This window comes from Primulina eburnea, chromosome 11, assembly GCF_022965805.1.
Source record: "Primulina eburnea isolate SZY01 chromosome 11, ASM2296580v1, whole genome shotgun sequence".
Classification (NCBI taxonomy): Eukaryota; Viridiplantae; Streptophyta; class Magnoliopsida; order Lamiales; family Gesneriaceae; genus Primulina; species Primulina eburnea.
Genome location: NC_133111.1, coordinates 18,475,951 through 18,499,210, shown reverse-complemented (window position 1 = coordinate 18,499,210; position 23,260 = coordinate 18,475,951). Strand labels below are relative to the sequence as shown.

The 23,260-nt window shown below is 37.8% G+C and overlaps 1 non-coding gene across 1 annotated transcript; it reads right to left on the bottom strand.

Moving 5' to 3' along the window:
• Positions 1–22,342: 22,342 nt before the first annotated feature.
• Positions 22,343–22,448, bottom strand: LOC140806417 (small nucleolar RNA R71). The gene has a single exon (XR_012112493.1). It is a non-coding gene; the product is annotated as a small nucleolar RNA R71 (small nucleolar RNA).
• Positions 22,449–23,260: the final 812 nt, after the last annotated feature.

The window sequence follows — 23,260 nt, the reverse complement described above, 5'->3', positions numbered from 1 at the left end:
CGAAGTCACACCTCAAGTCTGTAAGTTTTAAGGTTTTAAATTATTTCATGTAATAAGCATCAAGTCATGATTTCAGTATGTGCATGTTTTAAGTTCAAACTACGTTAACATTATGATATTAGTATTATGTTAATGCATGTTGGGTTACGTGTTGGGTAAATGTTATACCAATATGCCTCCCAGACGTAAGATTGTGCGTGAAGCAGGCAATGAGAATAGGGAAGCCCAGGATTGGGAAAGAGTCACTCCTCCTCGTCCACCCCCATATATGCTGGCTCAGATGATTGTAGGGATGACCCAGTTCTTCGCACAGTTAGCGGGGAACCAAACTGTGGCAAACACAGGGGTGAGGCCCAGATCGGAGGCAGTCTATGAGAGGTTTAAGAGGATGGATCCGAAAGAGTTCTCGGGAACTACTGAACCGATGATAGCGGAAGGATGGATTAATTCCATCGAGGTAATCTTTGCATTTATGGAGCTGCAGGATGCTGACAGAGATAGATGTGACACCTTCTTGTTGACTGGAGATGCAAGGCTTTGGTGGGAAAGCGCGTCAGTGTCAGTGAACTTAGGAACACAGACGTGGAATGAGTTCAAGGAGGTTTTCTATTCCGAGTACTTCACTGAAGAAGTACGCTCTCGCCTGACCAGGAAGTTCATGTTGCTGCGACAGGGAGACAGCAGCGTGGCAGAATTCGTCAGGAAGTTTGAGAGGGGGTGTAACTTTGTGCTTCTGATGGCAAATGATACCTGGGAGAAGATGAGGAATTTTATGGATAGGTTGCGGCCGATCTTGCGCCGTGTTCTTTGAGTTGATGGTCTTACGACTTATACAGTTGTTGTGTCAAGAGCTTTGACGGCAGGGCAGGACTAGAGGGACATTGAGGTCGATAGGCTTGGCAAAAAGCCCTATCAGGCACCTTGTATTAAGGAATCTTTGTAAGTCATTAAGAAGTAGGATTAAGTGGATATGAGTACTGGAATTAGGTTATCTAAGACTACTTGGGTTGTGTAAGTTTTTATTTCTAGTTTATCAAATAGGTGATTATATGGGGATATTGGGTGAAATAAAAACAAAAAAGAATTATTTGTATTCAACATAGATTACCAATTGTCGAATTTTAAGATTTTTTTTTTTATAGAGTAAGAAATCTAAAATCTTTATATGAGGATTCTAGAATTCTGTGGGTTATAAGTGAAGCTGATTTATTAGAATTAGTCCATCATTAACAGAGAGAAATTTATTAAGCTTTATACGTTAGAATGAATTAAGTGTTGAGGATACGTCAAAGTGTGACATTCGTTTCAATGAGGAAGGTTTAAGTGTCTTAGGCCTCAACTATAATGTAATTGGGAAGGAAATAGTTTAAGCAAGTGTCTGATGCTATGAATGTTTTATTATCTAAGCAGAATATCGATATTGTATATTTTGTGGTTTTATGGATTAGTGTTATTCGAAATTTAAGATTAGCAACAATATTAATTTGGGATGTACTTTTAAATAGCTAAGTTACATAAGTTTGGTGTCGTAAGGTAAATATTCTATTCAAGGATCGTAGGTCAATATTATTACGGGGTTAAGATAAGGTTTAACTTTTGAGTGTAGTACCGATGATAGAAGTTGATCAGTAACTTTTGGTGCTAAGATTTCTTAAGTTGAACTGCGTAAATGCTAAAGTAATAGATCGATGATCATTACAGGTATAGTATAAGGAAAGTAAGATACGATAAGTTTGAACCTCCATTTCTAATATTGGGAATTGTGAGAAAAGTCAGAATTCGAGATCATAGTAATGTAAAACCAATAGAGCCTTCAGAACTAGATAAAGGCATTACGAGTTCTTAGTGATGCTATTTGGACTGACGAATGCTCCAGCGATTTTTATGGACTTGATGAACCTAGTATTCCAGTCCTACCTAGGTCAGTTTTGCATAGTGTTCATTGACGACATCCTCATCTACTTGAAGAGCCATGACGAACATAGTCATCACTTGGGTACAGTTTTGCAGGCCTTTTAGAGTCGCAAGTTGTTTGCAAAAGTTAGTAAGTGTGAATTTTGGTTGGAGAAAGTAGCGTTTTTGGGTCATATTGTTAGAGTAGGTGCCCGGCAAGCCAACTTGTGGCTCGGGATTTATTGACTATAATGTAAAATAATCTTTATTTTAATAATATTTTACGATTTTATTCGATTATGACATTATACTTTATCGGTATACCCATGCAAGCTGCATAGATAAAGTCCTTGAATATACAATAGGTACCATGATGTCTGCGTCACAACGTAAGATCATGAAACTCATTAGGAAGTGTACGTATATTCTAAACAGGTTCCTAGTCGAATCAGCCGCCTAAAACTAGGATAAAGGTCGCTCGAGCTTGAGACTAGCATCTGTTGTGTAAACGCCATGTTTCATTGGCAAGGGCATGGAGATGTCCATTCACACAGATGGGTGATCATATGATGATGCACTGAACAACCCTCCCTCGGACTATCCAAGTGGTTCCCACTTATCGATTGGAATAGTTCGCAGTTATGGTTGTACACCATTAGTCCTTTGACCCGGGACAATGCAAGGGCTATACGTACTAGCATGCACTTTGATCCGTTTACCGACTCCAACGAGGGTCATCAGGTGGCGAGGTTGGGTTTAATTTCGAAATACGTAGGAGCAAATGCATTGTAGTCGAGGATTCACCGTTCGCCTACGGATGAAGATATCCTATGTGATCTGATGAGTTAATAGCGCAAGGAGTCTCTTTCCAGAGCAAAAAATGTGCTTTAGGGAAAGGTGTTTTCCTAGTTGCACATGCCATGACACTATTAGTACTCAAAGATAAATCACATCGTTATCGAAGTCATATGCAACTCTCGATATACCAATGGTTGTAGATTCGATTGGGATATATGTGTTGAAAGGACCATACTGTACGCTAACCATGACTAAAGGTTCTTACAGGCACTATCAGTGATACCTAGGGGATCATGGGGCGATGCTACTAGACGCTCTTACCATGATCCGATGGGTCCAATCAGAAATGAATTCTGACATTCTTGATCAAGGTTTTGATGAAAGAATAGAGCTAACTAGGGTAAGCTCAAATAAGAATAAATGTTATTCCGAATCACATGGAGATGTGAACCCATGGCTAGCTGTATCCCTGAACCATTGAGGGTGACACAAGTATCGGATTCTGTGTTCCCGTTGAGATAGTCAAATTTCAAAGAGTTGGAATTTGGCGATTATAGTTTGATGGAAATCAAAATGGAAGCTTATAAAAGAGTTTATGAGCTGATTCCATATGATGGAAGAAATGGAAGGTGGCATGATTGCTAAATAAGGAAGGAGAATGGAACTGCCTGTTTTGTGAGGAGTTCACTAAAACTGGCAGCTGTCAAAAATGGTAACTGTCATATATGGTAAGTTCTAAATTTGGTAAATGAAAATTTTGATCTTCGAAATTTTCCCTTTTCATTGTATGAACAAGATTTGTATCCTTGGTACATCGGCGCTCTCGGATCGTCGATCGGGATTATTCTAGAGGAGTCTAGAATTAAATTAACTAAGGAATTAGTTTATAAATTAAATAATTGTTATTTAATTTAATATACATATACATGTAGATATTTTATATGGTGATATAAAATATGTGTATATAATATTATTATATCATGTATTATTAAAGGTTAATAAATATATTATATATTAAATATATGGGAGTTTAAATATAATGAAATTATTAGAGTACTTGTGGGAGAGAAACTCCTAATTAGAGTAGGAATCTCACTCTCTATATACACCACAAGGACTCATAATTAGAAAACCTAATTTTGCACACACAAATTGAAAAACACTTTCTTCTCTTTCTCATAAAGCTCTCGGCCACCATAAACAAAAGTTGGAAGAATTTTTGACCAAAAGCAAATTGGATTTGCTTAATGATTGATTAAGAATCAATAATTATTGGTTAATGATTGATTAAGAATCAATTAGCACAAAATCCATGACTATGAATCATGGAACACACGGCCATACCTTATAATTTTTGAGAAAAAAAATTCGGCCACTTTGTGTTATTCCAACGTTGCACCGACTCCGGATTTTGGAAATTCGGAGGTTACAATCTCAACGCACAATTAGTTTGTGATTCTAGTGCAATCCAAGCGAGGAACAAAGTTTCTGATCGTGGACCTAATTAGGAGATAAAAGGAGAAGAGCCCTTCGTAGGGATTTACAAGACAGACTATCTCCGTGTAAAAATCGGAATAGTTTGGAGTCCAAGTGTAAGGCCCGAGATTTGGATTACCGTAATCGGAAATAATTTGGCGATAACTAATACGATTTATTGGTAATTGAGATGTGATTATAGACGGAACGGAGTGGACCGGGAAAGGTGAGAAAAGACGCGAATATATGTGCATGGGTGTGTACTCGTGCACATGCGCGGCTTGAATGCGCGTACATGCGCGAGCATGGCAGAGAAGTTGGCGCATTTGCGCCGGATGGAGGCGCGCATATGTGCGAGGGATAATGTGCAGTGAGTGTAGGTCTCACGCATATGCGCGATGTCAGTGCACGCATATGCGCGAGCAGTCCAGTAGCTAATCTTCCGGATAGAACTTCCGACGCATATGCGCGGGGCTTGGGCGCGCATATGTGCCCGGCATGCAACACGAAATGTAACACCCCAAAAATTTAAAGGTCCGCGCGAACCACATGCATGCAATTATTAAATTATTTTGTATTTTAATTAAATGTTTTAATTGCATAAAGTAACTATTTTGTGCATATTTACATGTTTAAAATATATTTTCTACATGGTTGCATTAAAATGTAATTTTTCAAGGTTATTCGAGTTGCGATCGAGGAATGGAGACTGATGACTAAAAAAATAGAAAATGTTTTTATTAAATAATTTTTTTAATTATTTTAATTTGAGTGATGTTTTTTCTTATTTTTTAAAAATAAGGGGTTTTGAGGTGATTTTATATGCCGGGACATAATTTTTATCGGTGTTGGATTTTTAACAAAAATGCGAACGTTTTGACAACCCGGCTAATAAATTTACAAATTTATTTTAAACAAAAATATTATAATATTTTATTTAATTCCTAATCAAGCACTAGTGGGCCTAATTGGAGGGCTTAATGAGCCTAAGCTTGTTTCAGGGATTAATTAATATATAAATTAGGAAAACCCTCCCCAACTCTTATTCATTCTCACGCCCACTTCTCCAACACAAATCAAACTCTTTCTTTCAATAAAATACACGGCACACACACAAGTTTAAAGCAAGTAAAAATTCGAAGGTTGCAAAATAATTCAAGCCCTGATCGTTCGTCTCCGTTCTTCGCAAATCGTCAACGGGCGTGCGTTCAATACGCAAAGGCACGCCATATTCTCCTTTTACTCATCATCACACCATAGTATTTGTTTATGAATGATTTTTTTAAAGAAAAACACAGCACACAAGTTAAATTTTCGTAACTACATGCTTATGTGTTCTAAAATTGGTGTTTTTAATTTCCAAAATCATGTTTTTATGTGTTTAAAAGGGCTGCCATGATTAGGACTTGATCAATCATGAATTTACACAAGTTTTAGAGTCATTAAAAGCAACAAAAACTCAGCTCATAGACAGAAACACGAAGCTGGAAACCGAACTAAAGTGAATTGATCTCAGGGGCTCGGCTGTTTAGGTTTTATGAGTTGCAGGACTTGGCTTTGGTTTGGTTGGGACTAGGGCTTGGCTAGGGTCCGTGAGGGGTCCAGGGAAGAGTCCTCGACACGCTAGGACTCGAGACAAGAGGTTGGGAAGGAGTCCTAGCCTTACCCGTGAGCTGCAAGGATGTTGCGCAGGCTTCAGCAACTTGGCAGGAAGAGATGGCTCAGCCTGGGGGTTTGGGCTGGGCTAGGACGAGTCATTAGGGTCCTAAGATGGTGCTTTGGTTTAGGGTCTGGTTGTCTAGGGAAAGCGCTGGAAACAGAAACACTACAGCTGCGCAGGTGCATGTAAGGGGCTGTAGGTTGTTTGCTTGTACGGTTCAGTGCATGGGCTGGTTTGGGGCTTTTGGCTATGGTTTGGGGCATGTCTTAGGGTCCTAGGGTGAGCCTAGATGTGGTCGTTCATGGGCTGGATGGTCGGGTAGAGCGCTAGAACCAGAAACTCGAAAGCTGTCCAGAAATTGGCCTCACATGAGGGCTGTCACGTTTCTGATTTTTGGGGTTTAGGCGCTGGTTCTGAGTAAAAAGGGGCTTCACCATGGTCTTAATTTGTGTCTAAGGGTAATTTCTAGGACCTGGTTCGGGTTCGGTTCGAGAGGTTTAAGCATGCATTGGTTAGAAGCATGTATGTCTCGTGTGCTCAAGGGTGCCTTGGTGGGTTTTTGGGCTGCTTAGGTGTTGCTTCGGTTTTGGAGCTTAGGTTCAGGTCCAATGGGTTCTAATGGCCCAGGAGGGTGCCTAGATGGGTTGGCTAGGTTTTGGCTCAAGGTGGCTCGGGCGTGGCTCGAGTAAATTGGGAGATGGCTCGGTGTGTTCGCCGGTGTGTCAAAAACGAAAATTAATGGGCAAAAAATATTGAATCCATGGTTCCACGAGGGTGGCTCATGAATTGTAAGGGTATAATAAATCATAAAAAGGTTATGTTAAAAATTTGGGATCAAAATATTGAGTTTTGGATTTATTCGAGACTTAATCGCAGCACGAAACACTAATTAACGAGTTAATTAAAACGCATAGTTTTAAGCTTTATAAAATTATGAAAAATTAGGTTTAAGCTTAAATAATTATTATAAGTCTAAGTTTTTTAATTTTGAAATTTTATATTAAGGTTTGGTTTAATTCGAGATTAAAACGCAGTAATAAGTCTTCTTTAAAGATAAAATTAAAATTCATCGAATTAGGCTAAATAAAAATATGAGAAAATTCATGTAGGCTTAAATAATTATTTGGGACATATTAGGGTCAATGAATTAAGAAAAAGTCAAAACGTGAAATTTTACGTCCAGGGGTAAAACAATCATTTTACACCTAGAAATTAGTAAACGTCATGGCAGTGTCCTGAATGCTGTTTATATGCTAATATGATTATTTGGAATGTTTATGAATTTTTAAATGTTCTAATGTTATGTTAAATGTTCATGGATATGTATATGTTAAAATGTTATTTTTTTGAAACGTTTATTGATTTTATTGTTTAAATTGGACATGTAAAAGATATGTTGCATGCTTGGTTTCAAAATAAAATGATATCATATCATGTTTTTATTAAGTGATGGAAATACGACATGTTGAAGGATGTGAAGGGATTGTGACTACTGAATATGTTAGAGATATCATGAGGGCTGTGGTCCCAGTGGGAGCCCGACGATCGTGTTTCCTTGTATACGGATACGAATACGAATACGAATACAAATATGTTAATACGTAGGCCAAGGCCCAGTTGACCGGTGAGAGTGTTGTTGGTGTCCCCGCCGCCCAGTACTTGGTTCTTTTAGATGGATCCATCGCCCAATACGTTTAAGAATACGAGTCACAATCACTATCTGAATTCAACAAACACGAACATGACCCTGAATATGAATACGAATATGGACACGAATATGGATATTAATATTAATATGTTTATGTGATATGTTTAAGTTTATATGAAAACGTTTTGATGAAAATGTTTACGTAAATGTTTATGTTTATGCATCTTCATGAAAATGATATTTTAAGTACAAGTATTTTCCACTGTTATATGTTAACTGTATTACGTTTTATTCGTTACAAGAATATGACGTGTTGATTCCTTAGACTCACTAGGTGTGATTGATGCAGGTGGTATTGGTTATGAATATGATAATGGAGGTTTTGATGGTTGATCTGACTGGACTGAAGGTGCACATAACCCGAGGACCGACGCTAGTTTTCCGCACTAGTTATGATTTATGATTTTAAGTAATATTAAAGATATTTTTACGTCTTTTATTTATGTTATGAGAGATTTTTGAGAGGTTATAGTATGAGCTATACTTTTCGAATAATGTTTTTAGGTTGGTAAAATATTTGACGATTTTATGCTTTAAAATATTTTCCTTTGGATTTTTAAATGACAGTTGGATTTTTATCTTTAAAATGATGTCAAAAATATTTTATGGTTCGGCCGACGTTATGTGAGGTTTGAAAAAAAAATTATTAGTACTTTTTAAGAAAACGAATAAGTAGACGTTTCAGTTGGTATCAAAGCAATGGTTCTGTAAAGGGTTGTGTCACCATCAGTGCCGGGAAGTTCAGTCATCAAGCCTCAATTTGTAAGTTTTACATGCTTTAGATAATTTAATATGTTGTTACCTGCATGATGACATGAATTATATGTTTAGGTCACATGTTTAAGCTCTATGAGGATTTATGATTTTTATGCTTTGGAATTTTTATACGTGATACGTTATGAAATAAGAAATTATTTGATTTTAACGCATGTTGGCTTCGTGGTGGAATTGGACTATGTTAATTTTGGGTCTTAGTCTTGACGTTCTACATTTTCGGCTATAAGTTAATCATGAATATTGTGAATTTTTTTTTTGGGACATGTAGATTTTCTAAGAAAATATTTATGATTTGTGGTTACTAGTTGAACTAATTTTGAGAATTACTCATAAGTAATAATGATTCGAGGATTTGCAATAACTTTGGGATTATAGAAATGTGTAAATTGAGATTTTAAGTTTTGATGAAAGATAAGATTGGTTATAGGAATTGATTGTTGGGTAAATAAGTTTAAAATTATTGAAATTTTGTTATGGGAAACCTGTAGAAGGAAATTAAGAATGCCAAGAACTTATGGGTGAATCGTAAGATTTTCGAAATTAAGAACCAATTAAGATAATTTTTGAGGAAATTAAGAAGCGATTTTGAATTATTAACGAATTTGAGAACTAGTTTAGCAATAAGCTATAATTAAATGGTTTAAATGATAAGAATTTTGAGGATTTAGACTTTTAAGAATATTTGGAACCTTGGTATATCTTGGATTATAATGTTATAAGAAATGTTAATCAAAAGGTTTTAAGGATGAATCGATATTAGGCTTGAAAATATAAGCGTTAGCGGATGCATTTGAGGTTTTAAGATTGAAATATGATAAGTTGACGAACATTTTGGGTATAAAATAAGGAAAATAATATACGACAAGTCTGGTCATCCATCTTTTAACATTTGGAATTGTAAGAAAAATTGAAATTCGAGGCTATAGTAGTAATAGCACTAAGTCATTATGGGTCTTTTAAAATTGCAATTCGAAAATAAGGATTTAGAAGGTAAAAACAATTGGGATCAAGGAGATGTAAGGACATTCTAGAATTTAAGTTTGATCAGAATAGCGCAGCGGAAGCATGAATTTTTGAGTTACTATAACTGAATCTAAACTTTGGGTTAATAATGATAAGCGAAATTCGAGGACGAAATTCAATTTAAGGGGGGAATATTGTAACACCCCGAAAATTTAAATGTCCACGCGAACCACATGCATGCAATTATTAAATTATTTTGTATTTTAATTAAATGTTTTAATTGCATAAAGTAACTATGTTGTGCATGTTGTTTAAAATATATTTTCTACATGGTTGCATTAAAATGTAATTTTTAAAGGTTATTCTAGTTGCGATCGAGGAACGGAGAACGATAATTGAAAAAATAGAAAATGTTTTTATCAAATAATTGTTTTTAATTATTTAAAATATGAGTGATGCTTTTTCTTATTTTTTGAAAGTAAGGGGTTTTGAGGTGATTTTATACGCCGGGACATAATTTTTATGGTGTTGGATTTTTAACAAAAAGGCAAACGTTTTGGCAACCCGGCTAATAACTTCACAAATTTATTTTAAACAAAACTATGATAATATTTTATTTAATTCCTAATCAAGCACTAGTGGGCCTAATTGGAGGGCTTAATGAGCCTAAGCTTGTTTCAGGGATTAATTAATATATAAATTAGGAAAACCCTCCCCAACTCTTATTCATTCTCACGCCCACTTCTCCAACACAAATCAAACTCTTTCTTTCAATAAAATACACGGCACACACACAAGTTTAAAGCAAGTAAAAATTCGAAGGTTGCAAAATAATTCAAGCCCTGATCGTTCGTCTCCGTTCTTCGCAAATCGTCAACGGACGTGCGTTCAATACGCAAAGGCACGCCATATTCTCCTTTTACTCATCATCACACCATAGTATTTGTTTATGAATGATTTTTTTAAAGAAAAACACAGCACACAAGTTAAATTTTCGTAACTACATGCTTATGTGTTCTAAAATTGGTGTTTTTAATTTCCAAAATCATGTTTTTATGTGTTTAAAAGGGCTGCCATGATTAGGACTTGATCAATCATGAATTTACACAAGTTTTAGAGTCATTAAAAGCAACAAAAACTCAGCTCATAGACAGAAACACGAAGCTGGAAACCGAACTAAAGTGAATTGATCTCAAGGGCTCGGCTGTTTAGGTTTTATGAGTTGCAGGACTTGGCTTTGGTTTGGTTGGGACTAGGGCTTGGCTAGGGTCCGTGAGGGGTCAAGGGTCCTCGACACGCTAGGACTCGAGACAAGAGGCTGGGAAGGAGTCCTAGCAAGCTAGGACTCCAACCCGTGAGCTGCAAGGATGTTGCGCAGGCTTCAGCAACTTCGCAGGAAGAGATGGCTCGGCCTGGGGGTTTGGGCTGGGCTAGGACGAGTCATTAGGGTCCTAAGATGGTGCTTTGGTTTAGGGTTTGGTTTTCTAGGGAAAGCGCTGGAAACAGAAACACTACAGCTGCGCAGGTGCATGTAAGGGGCTGTAGGTTGTTTGCTTGTACGGTTCAGTGCATGGGCTGGTTTGGGGCTTTTGGCTATGGTTTGGGGCATGTCTTAGGGTCCTAGGGTGAGCCTAGATGTGGTGGTTCATGGTCTGGATGGTCGGGTAGAGCGCTAGAACCAGAAACTCGAAAGCTGTCCAGAAATTGGCCTCACATGAGGGGCTGTCACGTTTCTGATTTTTGGGGTTTAGGCGCTGGTTCTGAGTAAAAAGGGGCTTCAACATGATCTTAATTTGTGTCTAAGGGTAATTTTTATTAGGACCTGGTTCGGGCTCGGTTCGAATCGGTTCAAGCATGCATTGGTTAGAAGCATGTATGTCTCGTGTGCTCAAGGGTGCCTAGGTGGGTTTTTGGGCTGCTTAGGTGTTGCTTCGTTTTTGGAGCCTAGGTTCAGGTCCAATGGGTTCTAATGGCCCAGGAGGGTGCCTAGATGGGTTGGCTAGGTTTTGGCTCAAGGTGGCTCGGGCGTGGCTCGAGTAAATTGGGAGATGGCTTGGTGTGTTCGCCGGTGTGTCAAAAACGAAAATTAATGGGCAAAAAAAATTGAATCCATGGGTCCACGGGGGTGGCTCATGAATTGGAAGGGTAGAATAAATCATAAAAAGGTTATGTTAAAAATTTGGGATCAAAATATTGAGTTTTGGATTTATTCGAGACTTAATCGCAGCACGAAATACTAATTAACGAGTTAATTAAAACACCTAGTTTTAAGCTTTATAAATTTATGAAAAATTAGGTTTAAGCTTAAATAATTATTATAAGTCTAAGTTTTTAATTTTGGAATTTTATATTAAGGTTTGGTTTAATTCGAGATTAAAACGCAGTAATAAGTCTTATTTAAAGATTAAATTAAAATTCATCGAATTAGGCTAAATAAAAAGATGAGAAAATTCATGTAGGCTTAAATAATTATTTGGGACATATTAGGGTCAATGAATTAAGAAAAAGTCAAAACGTGAAATTTTACGTCCAGGGATAAAACGGTCATTTTACACCTAGAAATTAGTAAACGTCATGGCAGTGTCCTGAATGCTGTTTATATGCTAATATGATTATTTGGAAGGTTTATGAATTTTTAAATGTTCAAATGTTATGTTAAATGTTCATGGATATGTATATGTTAAAATGTTATTTTTTTGAAACGTTTATTGATTTTATTGTTTAAATTTGACATGTAAAAGATATGTTGCATGTTTGGTTTCAAAATAAAATGATATCATATCATGTTTTTATTAAGTGATGGAAATACGACATGTTGAAGGATGTGAAGGGATTGTGACTACTGAATATGTTAGAGATATCGTGAGGGCTATGGTCCCAGTGGGAGCCCGACGATCGTGTTTCCTTGTATACGGATACGAATACGAATACGAATACGAATATGTTAATACGTAGGCCAAGGCCCAGTTTACCGGTGAGAGTGTTGCTGGTGTCCCCGCCGCCCAGTACTGTGGTTGTGAGGCCCGGGGCCGAAGAGGGCGGGGGGTGATCGCCGGTGCGATCAGTTGCACGTACAATGAGCGGCTCCTGGCAGGCTTCTAGGTGAAGGGAACATGAATGAACCGACCCACATGGGAATGAGAGGGATTCCGAGACTGTTCAATGTAATGGACTGTATAGTTGAAGATGGCTTAAAAGATTTGATTTGTACTACTCATATCACGAAGGTGCATCTTCTTTTCGGTAGCTCATCACATAAGAACTTCAAAGTTAAGTGTGCTAGACTTGGGGTAATTCTGGGATGGGTGACCTCCTGGGAAGTTTCCCAAAGTGCGTGTGAGTGAGGATATAAGCACACTGGAAAGACTCGTCTTGGTACAGTGAGGACAGTCGTCAAATCTGGGGCGTTACAAGTTGTATCAGAGCCAACCTCTCTTAGTACGGTGTGGTTCGGGGACGAACCAAGCGGAAGCTGGTGGGCATGTGAGGCCCGGGGCCGAAGAGGGCGGGGGGTGATCGCCGGTGCCATCAGTTGCACGGACAATGAGCGGCTCCTGGCAGGCTTCTAGGTGGAGGGAACATGAATGAACCGACCCACATGGGAATGAGAGAGATTCCGAGACTGTTCAATGTAATGGACTGTACAGTTGAAGAGGGCTTAAAAGATTTGATTTGTACTACCCATATCACGATGGTGCATCTTCTTTTCGGTAGCTCATCACATAAGAACTTCAAAGTTAAGCGTGCTCGACTTGGGGTAATTCTGGGTTGGGTGACCTCCTGGGAAGTTTCCCAGGGTGCGTGTGAGTCAGGACATAAGCACGCTGGAAAGACTCGTCTTGGTACAGTGAGGACAGTCGTCAAATCTGGGGCGTTAGAATGGTTCTTTTAGATGGATCCATCGCCCAATTCGTTTAAGAATACGAGTCACAATCACGATCTGAATTCAACAAACACGAACACGAACATAAATATGAATATGAATATGGACACGAATATGGATATGACTATGAATATGTGTATGTGATATGTTTATGTTTATATGAAAACGTTTTTATGAAAATGTTTTTATGCATCATGAAAATGTTTACGTAAATGTTTATGTTTATGCATCTTCATGAAAATGATATTTTAAGTACAATTATTTTTCACTGTTATATGTTAACTGTATTACGTATTATTCGTTATCAAGAATATGACGTGTTGAGTCCTTAGACTCACTAGGTGTGATTGATGCAGGTGGTATTGGTTATGAATATGATAATGGAGGTTTTGTTGGTTGATTTGACTGGACTGAAGGTGCACATAACCCGAGGACCGACGCTAGTTTTCCGCACTAGTTATGATTTATGATTTTAAGTAATGTTAAAGATATTTTTACGTCTTTTATTAATGCTATGAGATATTTTTGAGAGGTTATAGTATGAGGTATACTTTTCGAATAATGTTCTTAGATTGGTAAAATATTTGACGATTTTATGCTTTAAAATATTTTCCTTTGGATTTTTAAATGACAGTTGGATGTTTATCTTTAAAATGATGTCAAAAATATTTTATGGTTCGGCCGACGTTATGTGAGGTTTGAAAAAAAAAATTTACTAGTACTTTTTAAGAAAACGAATAAGCAGACGTTTCACGAAAATAAGCCACTTGCCCCTTGAACATGAACAATATATATATATATATATATAAATATATATATATATATATATTTATATATATATATTATATATATATATATATATAATATATATATATATCTGAATTTCATTTCATTCCTCAGATTTCAGAGAAAGGGAGCGAAGCTTTGAGAAATCTGACTTTGAATCCGACTTCAGTACCGAGTTCCTAGCGACGACAGCTCCAATTGGATGTAAGTTTTATTACGTTTTGACATGTTTTGAAATTATGGTATTGCCAGAATCGGATAGAATTCATATGTGTTGTTCATGCGATATCAGACATTGTAGAATCGAAACATGATCAAAAAACAGATACCGTATGAAATTGTTATGAATTTGGAGTGTTGATTTATTATGATCAGACCGATTTGATATCAGAATTGGGATTATAATCTATTATCAATGGGGTTATGAGTTGTATTGATATCGATTATGCCTCGTGGTATTATATCTGTAATATTGATATTGCTGGGGTTATTGAGACTGTATTGTTACACCGTCGAAACATCAGTGGATTGATATTGATCAAATTCAGTAGTGACTTCGATTATATCGTGATATCGTCGATATGGATTAGATTGTATCTTGATTCGATATTGGTAAGATTATGTTTGATTTGAGTATTGATCAGAATAGATTTTGAATTGAGTTGCATATTGAGATTGTGCCTATGCAATATTGTATTTCAGATTAATATGGACAGATTTGACTTCGAGACTTCGACTTCGTCAGACCGCGAAGACAAAGGTATAAATTGATGTTGATGCGGATTGCACAACTCGAGTCTGATTCGACTTGAGTTTTCCAAAATCACATACTTCCTCTTATTGCCTTGATATTTGCAATTGATGTGATTGTTATCTTCTATCTATTAAGTTATGTCTTGAGTCATGGGCTGATACGCCTAGTCGTAGACGTTTGATCTCGTGACAGAGGTCCCCGATAGTGATTGAATCGTCACTGGGCCATTGCACATTGTCACAGAGGTTTGGCTGATTCGCCAGGGCTGATACGCCTAGTCTGTGGCTGATTCGCCAGGACGCCGGACGTTTGGCTACATCGGAGTGGATAGAATTGGAGTTTCTTATATTACTGGTGTTCGATATGGAAAGTGCCAAAGTCCATGAATAATAACATGCCACCACCCCGATCCGGAGTGTAGGTGGGTGTATGTTTATATTCTGATCGGGATCCCTAGATTAGGATTGAGTCGAGTCAGAGTTGAAGAGTCACGGAGTGTGATTCGGAGTTAGTATTGAGTCTTTTTTCTGATTTGATATATATTCAGAGTATGATTTATAATTTGATATTGATTCATGTTTCTGAATTTGATACATGTTATGAATATCTATTCATGCTTTTATAATTGTTTATACGAAAATGCATGTATACATGATTTATACTGGGAATATAATTCTCGCCGAAGTTATCCTGCTGTTGTCTTGTTTGTATGTGTGCATGACAACAGGTGGGACAGGATCAGGGTTAAGACAAGAAGAGACAGAGATCATGATTAGAGTGGAGACTACGGACTGGGATTAAAGATAGGGTTGGAATACTTGATAATTAGTTGTTAAACCTTAGTTTTTATTGAATGTAGACTGTACATGACTTGTACTTTATTTTATATGAATATGTATATTAGTTACATTCCATTACGTTCCGCATTTAAAGAATTTTTTTATGACCTAAATTACTTGAATTAGTAAATTGATCCTAATGATGATTAAGAATTGGATTAGCATCCGGGTCACCACAACAGGAAGCGTTAAGAACGCAAAGGTATAATTCTAAACACCCTATGGATGTTTTGAACACACGACGCCGAAGAACAAAATTTTTAAACTTCTGCTGCATCTTGGGTGCGAGAATACGATGTCCCAACACATATAATATCCAGAAGTGGCATCGAGGTGGATCGAGCTAAGGTATCGGCTGTTAAGGAATGGGTTGACCCGAAGAATGCATCCGAAATCCGCAGTTTTCTGGGTTTAGCCGGTTACTACCGTAATTTTATTCAGGGGTTTTCTTCAAAAGCAGTGCCACTCACTTCACTGACCAAGAAAAATGCTAAGTTCATATCGAGTGGCGAATGTCATAAGAGATTCGACACTTTGAAACTAGCTCTTATTTCAGCGCCAGTGTTAGCCATGCCATCAGGGCAAGAAGATTTTGTGTTATAAATCGATGCATCTAAGTTCGGGTTAGGCACAGTGTTGATGTAGCAGGGTCGGGTTATAGCTTATGCTTCCAGGCAGTTGAAGGTGCATGAGAAGAACTATCCAACTCACGATCTGGAATTAGCCGCTGTTGTCTTTGAATTGAAGATTTGGAGACATTACTTGTATGGAGAGAAATGCCAGATATTCACTGATCACAAGAGTCTCAAGTATTTTTTCACGCAGAAAGAGCTGAATATGAGACAAAGACAGTGGTTGGAATTGGTGAAAGACTATGATTGTGAAATTAGCTACCATCCGGGAGAAGCTAATTTTGCCGCAGACGCCTTGAGCAGGAATGTGGAAGTTGTAGCATAGTTGTCAGTGGATAGACCCTTTCAATCTGAGATTCAAAATTTTGGTCTAGAAGTTTATTATTAGGGAAGAACTCCTAGGTTGTCTAATCTGACAGTCCAGTCTTCGTTGTTTGACTGAATCCGTAAAGGTCAATCTTCAGATGAGCAGTTGCAGAAATGGAGACTGAAGAATGAGGCCAAGGACAGTGTACTCTACACAGTGACGATGGGATTGTGAGATACAGTGGTAGAATGCGGGTGCCTAGTGTTGATTTGATCAGAGAGGATATTCTGATAGAGTCACATGCATCTCCGTATTCCATTCACCCAGGAGGCACCAAGATGTACAAATACTTGCAGAGTTTGTATTGGTGGCCAGGTATGAAGAGAGACATCCGTCCGTTTGTGTCTGAATGTCTCACTTGTCAACAGGTGAAGGAAGAGCATCAGAGGCCAGGAGGGATGCTTAAGCCACTCTCTATTCCCGAGTGGAAATGGGAGAATATCACCATAGACTTTGTTGTTGAGTTGCCGAGGTCAGTCAGGGGATCCAATGCCATTTGGGTTATAGTGGATCGACTTACCAAGTCTGCACATTTCTTGCCAGTGAAGACGATTTTCTCCATGACGCAGTATGCAGAGCTCTATAACCGGGAGAATTGGGAATTGAAACTACCTCTAGTGTAGTTTACCTACAACAACAATTTTCAAGCATCTATAGGTATGGCTCCCTACGAGGTATTGTATGGAAGGAAGTGCAGACCGTCGATTCAGTGGGATGAAGTTGGTGAGAGAGCAGAACTTGGTCTCGAGATAGTTCTGCAGACTGCAGATGTGGTGGTCAAGATCCGAGACAGGATGAAGACTGCCCAAAGTCATCAGAAGAGTTATGCTGATAAGTGAAGGAGAGATCTCGAGTTTGTCGTAGGTGTTCATATTTTTGTAAAGATAGCACCCATGAAGGGTGTTATGAGATTTGGGAAAAGAGGCAAGCTATGTCCGAGGTTTATTGGACCTTTCGAGATTCTGGATAGAAATGGGACACTAGCCTATCATTTTGCCCTTCCGCCAAATCTGGCCGGGGTACACAATGTGTTCCATGTCTCAATGCTGAGGAAGTACCTAGGCTAATCCTTCGCACGTGTTGAGCTATGAACCGTTACAGTTGGCTCTAGACCTGTCATATGATGAAAGACCCGTCCAAATCCTAGACAGACAGGAGCGTAGACTTCGTAACAAGGTGACTAAGCTGATCAAAGTTCGGTGGCTAAATCAATCAATGGAGGAAGCCACTTAGGAGTCAGAGACGGACATGAGGATTCGCTACCCGGAGTTGTTTAGTAAGATTTAATTTCGAGGACGAAATATACATAAGTGGGGGAGGAACTGTAGAGCCCAAAATTCAGTATACGTAAAACCCATGCAATTATTTAATTGATTTATTTTAATTCAATTGAGTTTAGCCATGCATGATTTATTTAAATGCATTATTTTAAATTAATTATTATTTTGTGATGCACGTTAAAATGTTCCTTGAGTTCATGTTTTAGGCGATTATTCGATGCAGGATCGAGAGGAAAGAGACCGACGACGAGTTTTGCAATTTTAAAACACGGTTTTTATTTTAAGTTGAGGATGGGGCATTTTAAATAATTTATTTAGTTTAGAATTTTAAAGCTTAAATTATGTAATTAGTGAGTTTATAATTTTGAAACTTCTAAAGTTGGCTTTGTGCATTCTATTTGTTAAAAAGAAGAATTTTAGAAAATTAGTGTGTATTTATTTTTAATTGAGGAGTTGTTTAAAATTAGAGTGAGTTAACTTTTTTTAGCATTTTAATTAGTTAAATTAGCACTAATTACGCCTAATTTAAAACACACTCACACACACTTACACGTTTTTACACACACCAAAACACACAACACACACCTACACATTTTATTTTCCAATCTTTTATATTTTTGGAGAGCAAAAACCTAGGGTTCCTCCACCCTAGAGCAGCCGCCCCTCCTTTTTGAATTTCTAGCAAGTTTTGGTGATTTTTATTGCAAGAAGCTACTGCACGTTCGTACCGGATCAATCCTCGTTCTGTCTCCGCTTTGGCCTCGCTGTATCGTGAGTTTTAAATATCAAAAGGCACGTATAATCTATTTTTCCTGTGTCGATCTTGTCATAGTATGTGTTGCGTTGTTTTTATGCGTAAAAATACATGTGTGATTTGTAAAGTTTGAGTAGAAATTGTTTAGATCGCATTTGGAGCGTTTTTAGATCTAAAACTCGAAATTTACTGTTCTTTTAAAAACTGCGATTTTTTCGTTCGTGATTTGGAGAAAACTTTCAACAAGAAAAACATACTTTTCAATACCTTCGATTTGATATAAAACTCGAAATATTTAGATATAAATTGAGTGAGTTATGGTGTTTTTCGTAGGACTGCTCAAACTACGGTTTCTGAAAATTATGTTGTTGATGTGTTCTTGAAGTTTATTGGTTGTAGGCTTCGTTGGGGATTGACGGGTGATCGCTGCTGCGATTAGGTATGTGGTTATTGATGTTGGGATGGTCATTGACGTTTTGTTTCGCATCGTTAGGCACGTGGGAGATCGAGTAGTCGTGAAAACTATTTTCGTGTCAAAATTTGAGTTTATGGGTTTTATAGTGTGGCGTGTGGTGCGTCATTTCTTTGGGAACATTTGGGACGTTTTATGGAGTCGAGTCAGTGTCATAGTGTCATAGGATGAGTCTCGATGGATTGGTTCACGAATCGTATTTTTGGTTAAGGGTATTAAGAGGCAAATCGCGAGCTCAGTGCACTCGGCGCCAGAGCGGTAATTTCTTACAGCCTGAGCGCCACTCATTCTGTCCGAGTGTAGAGCTTCAGAAAACTCGGCGTCCGAGTGGTAAAATTTTACCACCCGAGCGCCACCCTAACTGTCGAGAAATTATTTTTTTTCTCGGCGCTCGAGCGGTTATTTCTTACTGCCCGAACGCCACTCTTTCTGTGCGAGTGTTCGACTTCCACTTTTTTTTTTCAAATTCAAGTAGTGAATTCATGTCTTTTATGGTTGGAAAATGGTCACACATCATCTTAGAGTTTGTTTCGGGGTTTGATGTCATGGTTAGTGCAATTAAACGAGGTCAAATCTCGAGCGATCTAGAATGTCATAAGTTAATTAATTTATTTCGGTGGTGAGCACGAATACCTACGCCTAAGTTATGCAAGTTAAGTGTTGAAATTCATGTTAGCATGTGCAGCAGTGGCCCAAGCGAAATCCAACGAATCCCTCAACGCGAAGTAATTATGTTCAACGTGCAAAGAAAATATTACAATCGAAAATCTACGATTCAAAGATCTTTGGGAAACTTCTATAGAACTCTCACGTTTTTCTTTGGCTGGAAAACTGAATGAAGGTAATTATATATCCAAATGCATGGCAAGAAAACGTGGCTCATTTCTTTGTGCAGCACGTCTCGCGCATATGCGCGACCTTCCTCGGCGCATATGCGCGAGACCTACTGTCTCGGCATTCTTCAATTCCTCAACTCGCGCATATGCGTGAGGTTCTCTGCCCTGCTCGCGCATATGCGCGCCTCGTCTGGCACATATGCGCGAGGGTTCTGTCCTCGCACATCACAATACACATGCTAACTCAATCTTGCCTCGGAGTGGTCCTTCTATAATCACATCAATTCATAAATCAATAATCTCGGATTAACAAAATAAAATCTCGGGCATTAAATTTCTCCCCCCCCCCCCCCAAGATCTGATTTCGTCCCCAAAATCACAGGCAATTAAATCAGATACAATAAGAAATGTATAACAGAAGCTAAACAAGAAACTCACATCAATGAAATAACTCTGGGAATTTATGTCTCATATTTGATTCAATCTCCCAAGTAGTTTCTTCAATGCCATGACCACTCCATGGAACTTTCACAAGCGAAATAGTTTTCATTCTGAGTTGCTTTTCTTTATGATCAAGAATCTGGATCGAATTCTCAAAATAACTCAGAGTATCATCCAGTTCGGCCTCGTTTGGCTGAAGAATATGAGATGCATCAGGAAGATATTTCCGTAATAAAGATACATGAAAAAAATCATGTATTCCAGATAACGATGGAGGTAATGCGAGTCGATAGGCAAGATCTCCTATCTTCTCGAGAATCTCGTACTGCCCAATATATCGTGGAGACAACTTTCCTTTCTTGCCAAATCTGACAAGGCCTCTGAAAGGAGAAATCTTCAAAAATACTCTGTCTCCTGCCTCAAATACTAGAGGTCGACGACGAACATTGGCATATTTGGCCTATCTGTCTTGAGATGTCTTCGTGTTTTGTCTAATGTTTTCGGGCATCGCTCTTTGTGTTTTTCGTCCATTCTAGTATTTCTAATTTAGTTTTTGTCATTTAAACTTAGTTTTGTCTAATTCTATTAGGAATTCGAGTAGCTAAACTTACATTATTTGTTGGGATTTAAGGGGATCCTACCCCGAACTTTGATTTGAATTAATTTATATTTCGATTGTTGCGTTATTCTTGATTATACTATTGTTTCATCGTGTTGTTAGAGCGTAGCTAACTTTAACAACGTTTTTATTTTGCGAGTGATTTCGATAGAATAACTTGTGATAGGAACGAGTAGTATAATCCGTGGATCTACAATTTACATAGACATATTCAATTGGATATGCGCCGATAGTAATAGTCCTAAGGGTCGAAAACTAGGGGATTTCAAATATCGACATGCAATTCACTCTGGATAAATAATTAATGACATTCAAATTACTTTACTGAGTAGAATTAGTTTGGCATTTCTCGAGAGAGTGTGTACAATTGAATAGGAAATCCTATCGGAAGCATATAATCATTATCGAACGAATTAATTAATAAACGAGGGGTAGATGAACTGATATTCCCAACAAATTCATTTCTCATTGAGTTTTTAATCAACCATTTTAGATATTAGATCTCATTAATCAATTCTTGAATATTTTTATTTGCATGTTTATTTGATCATAGTAGTAATAAAACAACCAATAAATTTTCGTTGCTAAAGATTTAATAACTGAAAATAATAATTGTTAAATACAGTCTTCAGCGGAACGATACTTGTAGTCACGTACATTATACTATTACTTGACATCGTGCACTTGCAATAAGTTTTGAGCATACAAAACCTTATTTTTATTAAGGATTTAACAGTGCAAGTTTTGCTCGATCAAGTTTTTGGCGCCATTGCCGGGACTGTTAATTCACAATTTTATTATTAGTTATTTTCTTTAGCATTGTTTCATTTTATTAACCATCCATATTCTGTTACAGATATCTCGTCCAGTGCATGGCAAAGTCACTGGACATGGAGCTTAAGCAGTTCGACCCTGAAATTGAAAGAACTTTCCATAGGAGAAGACAACAACATGTACTGAAAGAACTGATGGAGAGGCACGAGAACGATAGTGAGGAGGAACATCATGAAGATAGACATGTTGAGATTCCGCGCTGCGTACCAATGCTAGAGTATGCCCAACCCTCTTTGGATGGAGCACGCCCCAGCATTGTGAGGCCTATTGTGCGGGCAAACCACTTCGAAATCAAACCAGCTATAATTCAGATGATTCAGAACACAATCCAATTTGGAGGATATACAGTAGATGACCCAAACACGCACATCGCAGATTTTCTCGAAATTTGCGATATTTTTAAATTTAATGGAGTTTCTGATGATGCTGTTAGATTGCGTTTATTTCCTTTCCCCTTACGTGATAAAGCTAAAGCATGGTTGAATTTCTTGCCTGTAGGTTCGATCGCCACATGGGAGGATATGGTTAAAGCGTTTCTCAATAAATACTTTCCTCTATCTAAGACCATGAAGCTGCGGGCAGACATAACCACTTTTGCTCAGTTCGAGCAGGAATCTTTATATGAGGCATGGGAGCGATTCAAGGATCTATTACGAAGATGCTCTCATCACGAACTGCCACTTGGGTTAGTTGTTCAAACCTTTTACTATGTCTTTCTTACTCCTAATCGTACTATGATAGATGCTGCTGCATGTGGAGACCTATTGAGGAAGACTGCTGAAGAGGGATATGAGCTGTTGGAGGAGATGGCTGCTAGTAGCTATCATCCTCAATCTAAAAGAAACAACCAGTGGAGAAGTGCAGGAGTTCACCAGGTAACTGATCTTTCTGCTATTACTGCACAACTTGATGTTTTGAATAGGAAACTGTTGGATCTGGTTTTCTACACGCCCAAACGCAGCGGAAGATTTAAAATTTTTATTTTATTTTGAAAAACAAAATAATATTGCTTTGGACGTTCGTATGATTTAACAAATTATACATGCATAGGATGTTAGAAATTATACCTTTGTGAATTAATCACGTGGACACCAACCGATCCGGTATTACAGATCCGGCTCCTGATGATTCCCTACGAACTTTCTTCAAAGAAATCCTTCTATCAAGTCCACGACTAGATAATATGTTCCTCTTCCAATTTGCACTAGAAAATATGGAAGATTTTTCGTAGGAGAGAAAATAATTGAGAGACGGCACAAATTTTTCTTTTCAAAAACAAGTAGCCGAAAAGTCTTTTCTTTTTGGAGTGGAGGCTCACGCGAATCATTGGTTGGTGGCTAGGTTTAGTGTTATTTATATTAAATTAAACCCTAATTACATAATTAACATTAACGGGCTTGATTTAATTAATTGGGCTAGTCCAACTAGTTTAATTAATTTTAATCAAAGTCCATTAAAACTTTAATTATTTAATATGTTGGACTTGTA